Source organism: Sciurus vulgaris, assembly GCF_902686455.1.
Source record: "Sciurus vulgaris genome assembly, chromosome: X".
In the NCBI taxonomy this organism is placed as follows: domain Eukaryota; kingdom Metazoa; phylum Chordata; class Mammalia; order Rodentia; family Sciuridae; genus Sciurus; species Sciurus vulgaris.
In genome coordinates, this window is record NC_136471.1 from 73,165,663 (window position 1) to 73,173,631 (window position 7,969).

The 7,969-nt window shown below is 36.8% G+C and overlaps 1 pseudogene across 1 annotated transcript; it reads right to left on the reverse strand.

The window, feature by feature from the left end:
* Positions 1 to 345: 345 nt before the first annotated feature.
* Positions 346 to 820, reverse strand: LOC306651293 (large ribosomal subunit protein eL21-like; annotated as a pseudogene). Its single transcript has one exon. The product of its transcript is annotated as a large ribosomal subunit protein eL21-like (transcript).
* Positions 821 to 7,969: the final 7,149 nt, after the last annotated feature.

The window sequence follows — 7,969 nt, forward strand, 5'->3', positions numbered from 1 at the left end:
TAAAGCCACAAAATGATCAATAATTATAGAAGAACATAAAAGATAAGATTACATTTTAAAGGAATGGGCCTAGTATATGTTCTAGAAACATTAACTTTAATGAACATTTAAGTAATACAACAGAGATAAAATACAGTATTAATTTTCTAAAGAAAATAAATTGTTTCAATTGAAGTTAATGACTGCATTTGTTGGTGTACCAAACGAAGTTTTCTAATAAAAAGTAAAAATTATATTTGAACAATGTGGTTAATTGATTAAAATTATTGGGGAAATCTTTTTCACCTCCACATGTGTACAAGTTTTTTTTTTTAAGTTCACAGACTTTTATTTTTTTTACATTTATTATGCCATGAATTCATAGGAAATAGGTTCCAGCAGCTCAAGCTCCTTTCCATTTGTTCTCACAAAATGTGCTATTCTGGGTGGAGCAGGCTGGCATTTCAGCTGAACCTTTCTCTTTGGCTTCCTTCTTTTTCTGATCATTTTTCTTCACACGTTTCAGGAAGCTGTCTCGGCTCTTAGAGTGCTTAATATGCTCAATACACACGTTAATTCTCTTGGCAAGAATCTTGACCTCAACTTGCTTATTCACAACAATGCCAACAGCATGCTGGGTAACATTGTAGACTCTCCCAATTTTGCCATGATAACATTTATGGGGCACTCCTTTTTGAACAGTACATATTCCCTTAATGTCTGCAATATCACCTTTTTTGTAGATTCGCATATATGTGATCAAAGGAACAACTCCATGTTTTCCAAAAGGCCTAGAGAACATATATGGGGTTCCTCTCCTCTTTCCCTTTGTGTTCGTCATTTTGGCAAATTACTGGAAGATGACAGTTCTGGCCTAAAGGCTCCAACAAGTATTAAAAGCAATGTTCTAATAAAAATTTCTTGATGAAAGAGACAAAAAAATATATAAGCACTGGATATCTGGACAGCAAATGAGATAAAAGGGAGAAGAGTTATCTATCTCTAAATAAAAGTCAAGACAGGCTCATTTCATTTATTCTCTAATTTTTCTTAGGGCTAATCCTGTTGGACTGACAACTTTAAATTTAACCTGATACATTTGGCAGACAGACCATTACTCCAGGAAGACATATCCAGAGTGGAAGAGATATCTCTAGCCCCTTTTCTTTTTTATTTAATACCTTCCTACTCTGTCTGTCTGAAACAGGACTGAGGCACTCTTCGAAGTCTGAATGGAGGCAATAGTTATGCAATGTGGACTAATTATTTACATAGAATGTTATCAACATTTGTTGCTTAAAACAGGAAGAGAAGGACAGACCATTATGAACCCAAAATGAGTAAAAGGAGAAGGCCTTTTCATATCAGGAATGAAAAGACAGACTCTTACAGCTACCATTTTGACTACTCATGACTGCAGCCCATTTGTTTGTTGAAATTATTTTGGTCTCAAGACAGTCTGGAGATTGAGCTGTTATCAGATTCAAAAATGCTTTTCATTTAGATATAAAAGTGGGCATTAGTACCACTTGAGAAGAGAGAGAATGCCCATAAGATCTTGGTGCCAAAGTGCAAGTTCACCATTACTTAAGAACATTCCATAACCAACAGCAAACTGATGACAAGTAATAATCTCAGAATTTTATAATGCAGTCACTTTTTCAACATGCTTTCACAAATCTCTTTTTATTAACAGTGAGACATATAAAAATATGCTCAGGCACTATGCTAAGAGATGTGACAAAAGTAATCAAACCAGGTAAACCTCCACTCCTTGTCTTCTTAAATGTTCTTTATTTTAATTTTTTCCCAGTTCTTTTGTTTCTATGAGAAAAATGTTCAACCAACAAGTAACCACTTATTTGCCCCTGTGTGTGCGCACACACACACACACACACTCACACACACACACACACACACACACATTTGGCCCATGTTTTTTCTGTGTGGGTGGGAAATAAATTGTTAGGTATAACTTTCTGGAATCAAACAAAATCAGTCTGTGAACTAATGATGTAAATTTGGGATTGATCCACAGAGGCATGCCCCAAATAAGAAATGAGGGCTAAACAAGCTGAGCCCCTTGTTCCATAACCATAATCATACCTATTTTCTTCCAGGAATCCAACCTAGCCCCATTAGACACTTATCATCTTTTGTGATCTCTGAAGTCCAGAGGAAAAAAACTATATTTTTTAGTCCAAATGAAAGCTTCAGTCAGCCAATATAGGGTCCAACTGGTCAATGGTGAGAGGCCTCTAGACAGGGATGCACACATTTATTAGGAAATAATCAACCAAGAAAGGCATTTCTGGTCATCTGTAAGCAAAAAAACAAAAAGTCTCTGAAAAGTATAAAGCAGAAAGGTTATGAAAATATCATTTACAAAATATCAAGATCCTGTTTTGAGTTCAAATTTGTGCCCAATATTGCCTGAGGGTTCACTTGTACAAACCAGCAAGTCAGCAGGTCTAGGATGTAGGAAAGTTTTTAATGCTCTAAATCAGAAGTCGTTCTTGGGATGATATCTATTTCCAGGCTTGCAACTTTAAAATAAAAATAAAAAGAAAGCTACATTTATTGTTAACATAATTTGTGCCAGGAACTATTACATTTAAAGTTTATAATGACCCCATAATATAGTGCAGTTATTGGCCCCATTTTACAGACCAGGAATCTAAGGAGCCAAGAGGCTGAATATCTTGTCCAAGATTACAACTAGTAAATGGTGAAACAAAGATTTATCCTGAATCTACCTCCAGATCTTTAGCTATTAACTACACCCCAGGTGATACAACCTCTCAGAATACAGTTTCTCTTGCTACCCACTCTAGGGGAGCAGGTGCTGAAAAGAAAAAGGGTCTTGAAAACATACTAGATTTGTTCAAAATTTTTGCCCAATGATAGTTCTGTTTATAGTTTTTCAAAGTTAGAATGCTTCACCAATAAAGGTGAAGCTAGGTTAAGGCCTAGGCCACAAAATCAAATATTTAAATCAATATCCCTTCTTGACTAGAGTTAGCTGGTCCCTACTAAGATAAGGAAGTAGGCCAAAGATAATGTCTGAGCACATCCGGGGGACCGGGGACTTCCCCTGCTACTAGGAAATGACAATGAGGTTGTTTTTACAGCTATTTACAATACACAGCACTTTCACATGCCTTAGCTCCACTTTGATTCCCAGTGAAGCAACAGAGTGGATGTCATTATCCTCTTAGTCTTATGAATTACAAATGGGAAACCCAAAGCTCAGAAAATTTAAATGACTTGCTCTGTCCCAGGCCATACCAAAAATGATGGACCTTTGATAGGTCTTGGGACTCCAATTTTGAGTAAAATGAATGTATTCATTTACTCTCAGAGAGTTCCAGTGGCTAAGGCAGTTATACAAGTAGTGCTTCAACAGCCCCTAAGCCTCATTTATAAACCACTCCTACACAGACACACTCACACAGAGGAAACACATACAAACACACCTGCTATTGTGGTAAACTCTTTTCTGAAATAAAATTAGGCCTTTGTTGGATTCTATAACAGAAGAGGATGGGGATAAGAGGAGGAGAGAGTGAAGGGTAAGAGAGGGTAATGGGGAGAGCATAATCAAAGTATGTTATATACATATACAAATATGCTGCAACGAAATCCACTTTTTGTATAATTAATACTGTACTAATAAAAAGGCTTTTTAAAAGTTGCCTTTGCAACTACATCCTCAATGGCAATAATCCCCTGCCTGGGAGTGTAACACTCTATAGGATCCCAGATTATCTCAAAGTTATCCAAATTTCCTCTCTCAAAATAAATTTTATTTATAAGAAGTCATGTTGGGCTCTAGTTGTAGCTTAGTGGTAGAGAGCTTGCCTAGCAGGTGTGAAGCACTGGGATCAATCCTCAGCACCACATAAAAATGAATAAAATTAAAGTATTTAAAAACAGTAGATAGGGAAAAATAAGTCATGTAATATTTTTGGTGAAAGAAGTCTCTGGGTGGGTGGATTAAAAACTAGACAATGAAGTAGCTGTATCCTCAAAATATATTATACTTTATAAAGCTCTTTCTTGGCTCTTACTTGGCTTTTAAATTCTGTGAATCAGGCAGGCAGAAGGCAGAATCGATATTATTTCATCATTTTTTCTAATAAGAAGACTAAGTTTCAGAAGTCTTAAGAAATTCATCTTGAAAAATCCTCTCCAGGCTGTTTCCTTAAGTGTAATAAGGGAGGGGTGGGCTAGATTGATTTATGCAGCAAATAAGATTAATACTACAGCTGACTTATATCATAAATCTGCTGATGTGTAGAATAAGGAGAACATTTGGACACTCTTATGGTTCTCTCTACTCTATGGGGATAGAATCTGAAGGACTCTAGAATTCATCTGGAGTCACAAGGCAAGCTGAAACTGAATCCAGGCTCTATGACTGCTAAACCTACTTGGTGAATGGGAGTTGTAAAGTTCACTTATAATGTCAGCATCCCCTCTGTATCCTTCACATGCCCACCTGCCCAGGAGGTTTAAAGTCATCATTACTCCAAACCCCTCATTGTATATTCCAAGGTATGCTTTTCACATCTAATTCTCTCCATCCATAGTGGATAACCTTTCCTATGAGAAGTCAGTCCTTAGGCCAGTACTCTTTAGTAGATCTGAATTTAAAGGCATCTAAGCTAGGACTCTTGTCATGAACTATATTTAAAAGCATTTCAAGCTCTTACTGACTGGCAAGTTTTGAGTATCAGAAGATTGGAGGAGCTGCAGAATCCTTAGACACTTCTTGGTAGACTAGTTATAGCAACACTTTCACTAGAAATTTATTGCGTAATAATTTCTCAAAATATTTTCTTTCATTTTCCTTAGAAAAATCTAAATTTAACACACTTGTAAGTGGTTGTAAACATTCTCCATAATTAAGGAAAAGTCCAGCTATCACTGACAGTTTGTGCTTAATTCCTTCATTACTGATTCTCTCTTAGAACAAAAGTTGAGGTGAGAGCAAGTTTATCCAGCCCCAGTTCCTAGGTTTGGGCGCTATTAGCAAGTTTTCTGACCACACACACCCAACAGACGCCCTCTCACCTCAGCTACTAAAATGACCTACCAACCCAGCCCACTTCCCTACCCACACCCATCTCCAGTTGAACTCAGGGACAAACACTAAGTAGGGGGAAGTAAGGCTGGAATTATCATAATCAATGCACCTTCTATTATTTTTATAACTTTTTATATGTGCTTTTATGTGTATTTATTTTTGGTCCTGTTAGGAAGAAAGGTAAGAGCTATACAAATTCATTCAAGGAAGGTCCCTCATCCATGCTAACCAGATGCCCTTCTCCCCCAACTCCCCAAACACTTCAAAGCCCAAACATGGAGTCACACATACTCACTGTGCCTCAACAATGCTCAGAGATATGCACTGACACAGAAATAAATATATATGGGGTGAAAATAAATCTGTTTACTCTTGACTGGAAGTCCAGAATACTGAGTTCTTTTCCAAACTTTGGTACTTAATTACATGACCTTATACTAGTGACACCCTCTATCCCAAATCAGGTATTAGTGGTTTCTCTTATGAAGAAGATGGACACAATAGCTTTATTTTATTTATTTGTTCATTTTCATGTGGTGCTGAGGATTGAACCCAGTGCCTCACATGTACTAGGCAAGCACTCTACCACTGAGTTACAACCCCAGCCCCAGGTATTAGTCTTAATGTCTTCCTAAATCTATTGTGTTCAATGCAATAGTCATATTCACATATGGCTACCATACTGAGCACCTAAGTGATATAAAAAGCAGAATTTTTTATTTTATTAATTTACCTTTAAGTTTCAATAACCACACATGGCTAGTGACACTATCACATGGTATAGCACACAAATTGACTTAGATGATCTGTATCATCTCTTCTAAGTGGTCTGTGCTATTCTGCTTTACAGGATTCATCAAACTCACCCACTCTAAGTCCCTGCCTAACTAGAAATGATAATCCAGGGTTGCTTTATACACTTGGGGTAGGCCCTGGGAGAGGAAGAAAAAAATTGGTGAGGGTCAAATTTCTACAGACTGATTTTTTTTTATTGTCTCCAGTTTTCTATAAGCTGGGACCAGAAGATGAATCATGGCTGTCCTGGTGTCTGTGAGTAAGTGTATTTACATGTGTATGTGTATAACTATGCTATGAGTATAGTAGCACTCTTTATCCATCCTCCTAAAGTAGATTTTAGTATTGACTTGAGGAACAATTTCAGTGCTGGAGAAAAAAATTGACTCCTCTTGATTTTATGGTAAAATCAATACATCTTGAGACAGCCTCTTTCTCTCTGGATTATTTTCTCATCTGTAATATGAGAGAGTTGGACTAGAAATATTTATCCAACAAACCAAACAAGCAATGAGCTAACAGCTGAGGACGCAATTAAAAAATCAGACATGTCATGCCCTCAAGAATTAAATTTAGGGCTGCGGTTTTGACTCAGTGGTAGAGCACTCGACTGGCATGCGTGAGGCCCTGAGTTCAACCCTCAGTACCACATAAAAACAAAACAAAGGTAATGGGTCCCTGTATGGAAGAAAAGGAGGAGAGGGAGGAGTAGGGGGAGGGAAAAAATAACAGAATGAATCAAACACTATTACCCTATGTAAATTTATGATTACACAAATGGTATACCTTTACTCCATGTACAAACAGAGAAACAACATGTATCCCATTTGTTTACAATAAAAATAATTTTTAAAATAAGGTAATGTGTCCACCTATAACTAAAAAACAAAATATTTTTAAAAAGAATTAAATTTACTATTAAGTCAAAACAAGATGATCTTTCAAGACCCCTCTCAGCTTTGAGTCAATGTAAACTATGGATCCTTTGGCTCATATTTACTATGTAAATATTGTATGGCTAAAAATTCCTTAAGCTTCTACCCAAATCTTACCTAATTAAGGCAGATTCCCCATCCAGCTACATGTTATCCCCCTTCTTCCTCAAAATTTTCTGTTTGGTCTTCTCACCCCAATAAGTAATTGAGAACTAAAAGAGTCTAGATAAATGAGAAGGCAAAATAAGATGGCAGCAGAGAAGTATCTGTGTGTGCACTTCGCCCTTTCCTGAAATGATAGAAAATACGAGGATAGGTTTGTAATGTAAATGGGAAGAGATAAAAAGAAAGAGAGATAAGAAATCTATGATCAATTATTGCAAATATGGTATAAATTGATGTAGCTGGACAAGGCAAAGACCCATTTGAGGATGGGTAGAATACAGCTTTTAAAATCACTTAGGGACAAAGAAGCAACAAGTTAAGGAAGAATAAAAGTAGAGGAGCACAAATAAGTGACAGAGGGCATCCCCTCTCTGCCACTTATATACTGATGCCATCTTAAATCTCAAGGATGCACCTTCTTTCTCTTTTCTTCAGTAAAATGAATATGAATTGCCCTTCCACCATAATTCAAAACAGTTGTAATATTTCAATTGGAGGGAAAGTAGTAATTTACCCTCTGCCCTGCTTATAAAATTTCCTAGAAATCTCTGGGGGTCCAAACCCAGTTGAAGAAATACTGGTTAAAATGCCAGTATAGTTAATAAAACTCGCCATGGCAGGAAAAGTCTAGTCTTGAATCCAAATGTTAGCTCCACCTTTAATGTGGGTGGATGGCCTTTTTCCCAAATCTTTGTCACTACTACCATAATCAAGGATTCTCTGGAAGGAGCTATAGATTCCAGGGGCCTCAGAGTCCAGGCCCCATATTGACTATAAAGTAATTCTGGTACCTAAAGAAGTAAAATTTTAGTAAATGACGTTTTCCCACAACAGGTAGTAGTCCAGAAGGCCGGACTCTTATTTTACAAGTCCATCAAGCATGGAGTCATGTGTATAAAATGCTAAAATGAATATAGTTATGCCCACCCCCATATAGTCTTCTTAATGTAACTCAACATAATTCATTTAACAAACTTAAATCATAGTCTTACCCATTCAGTTTGCA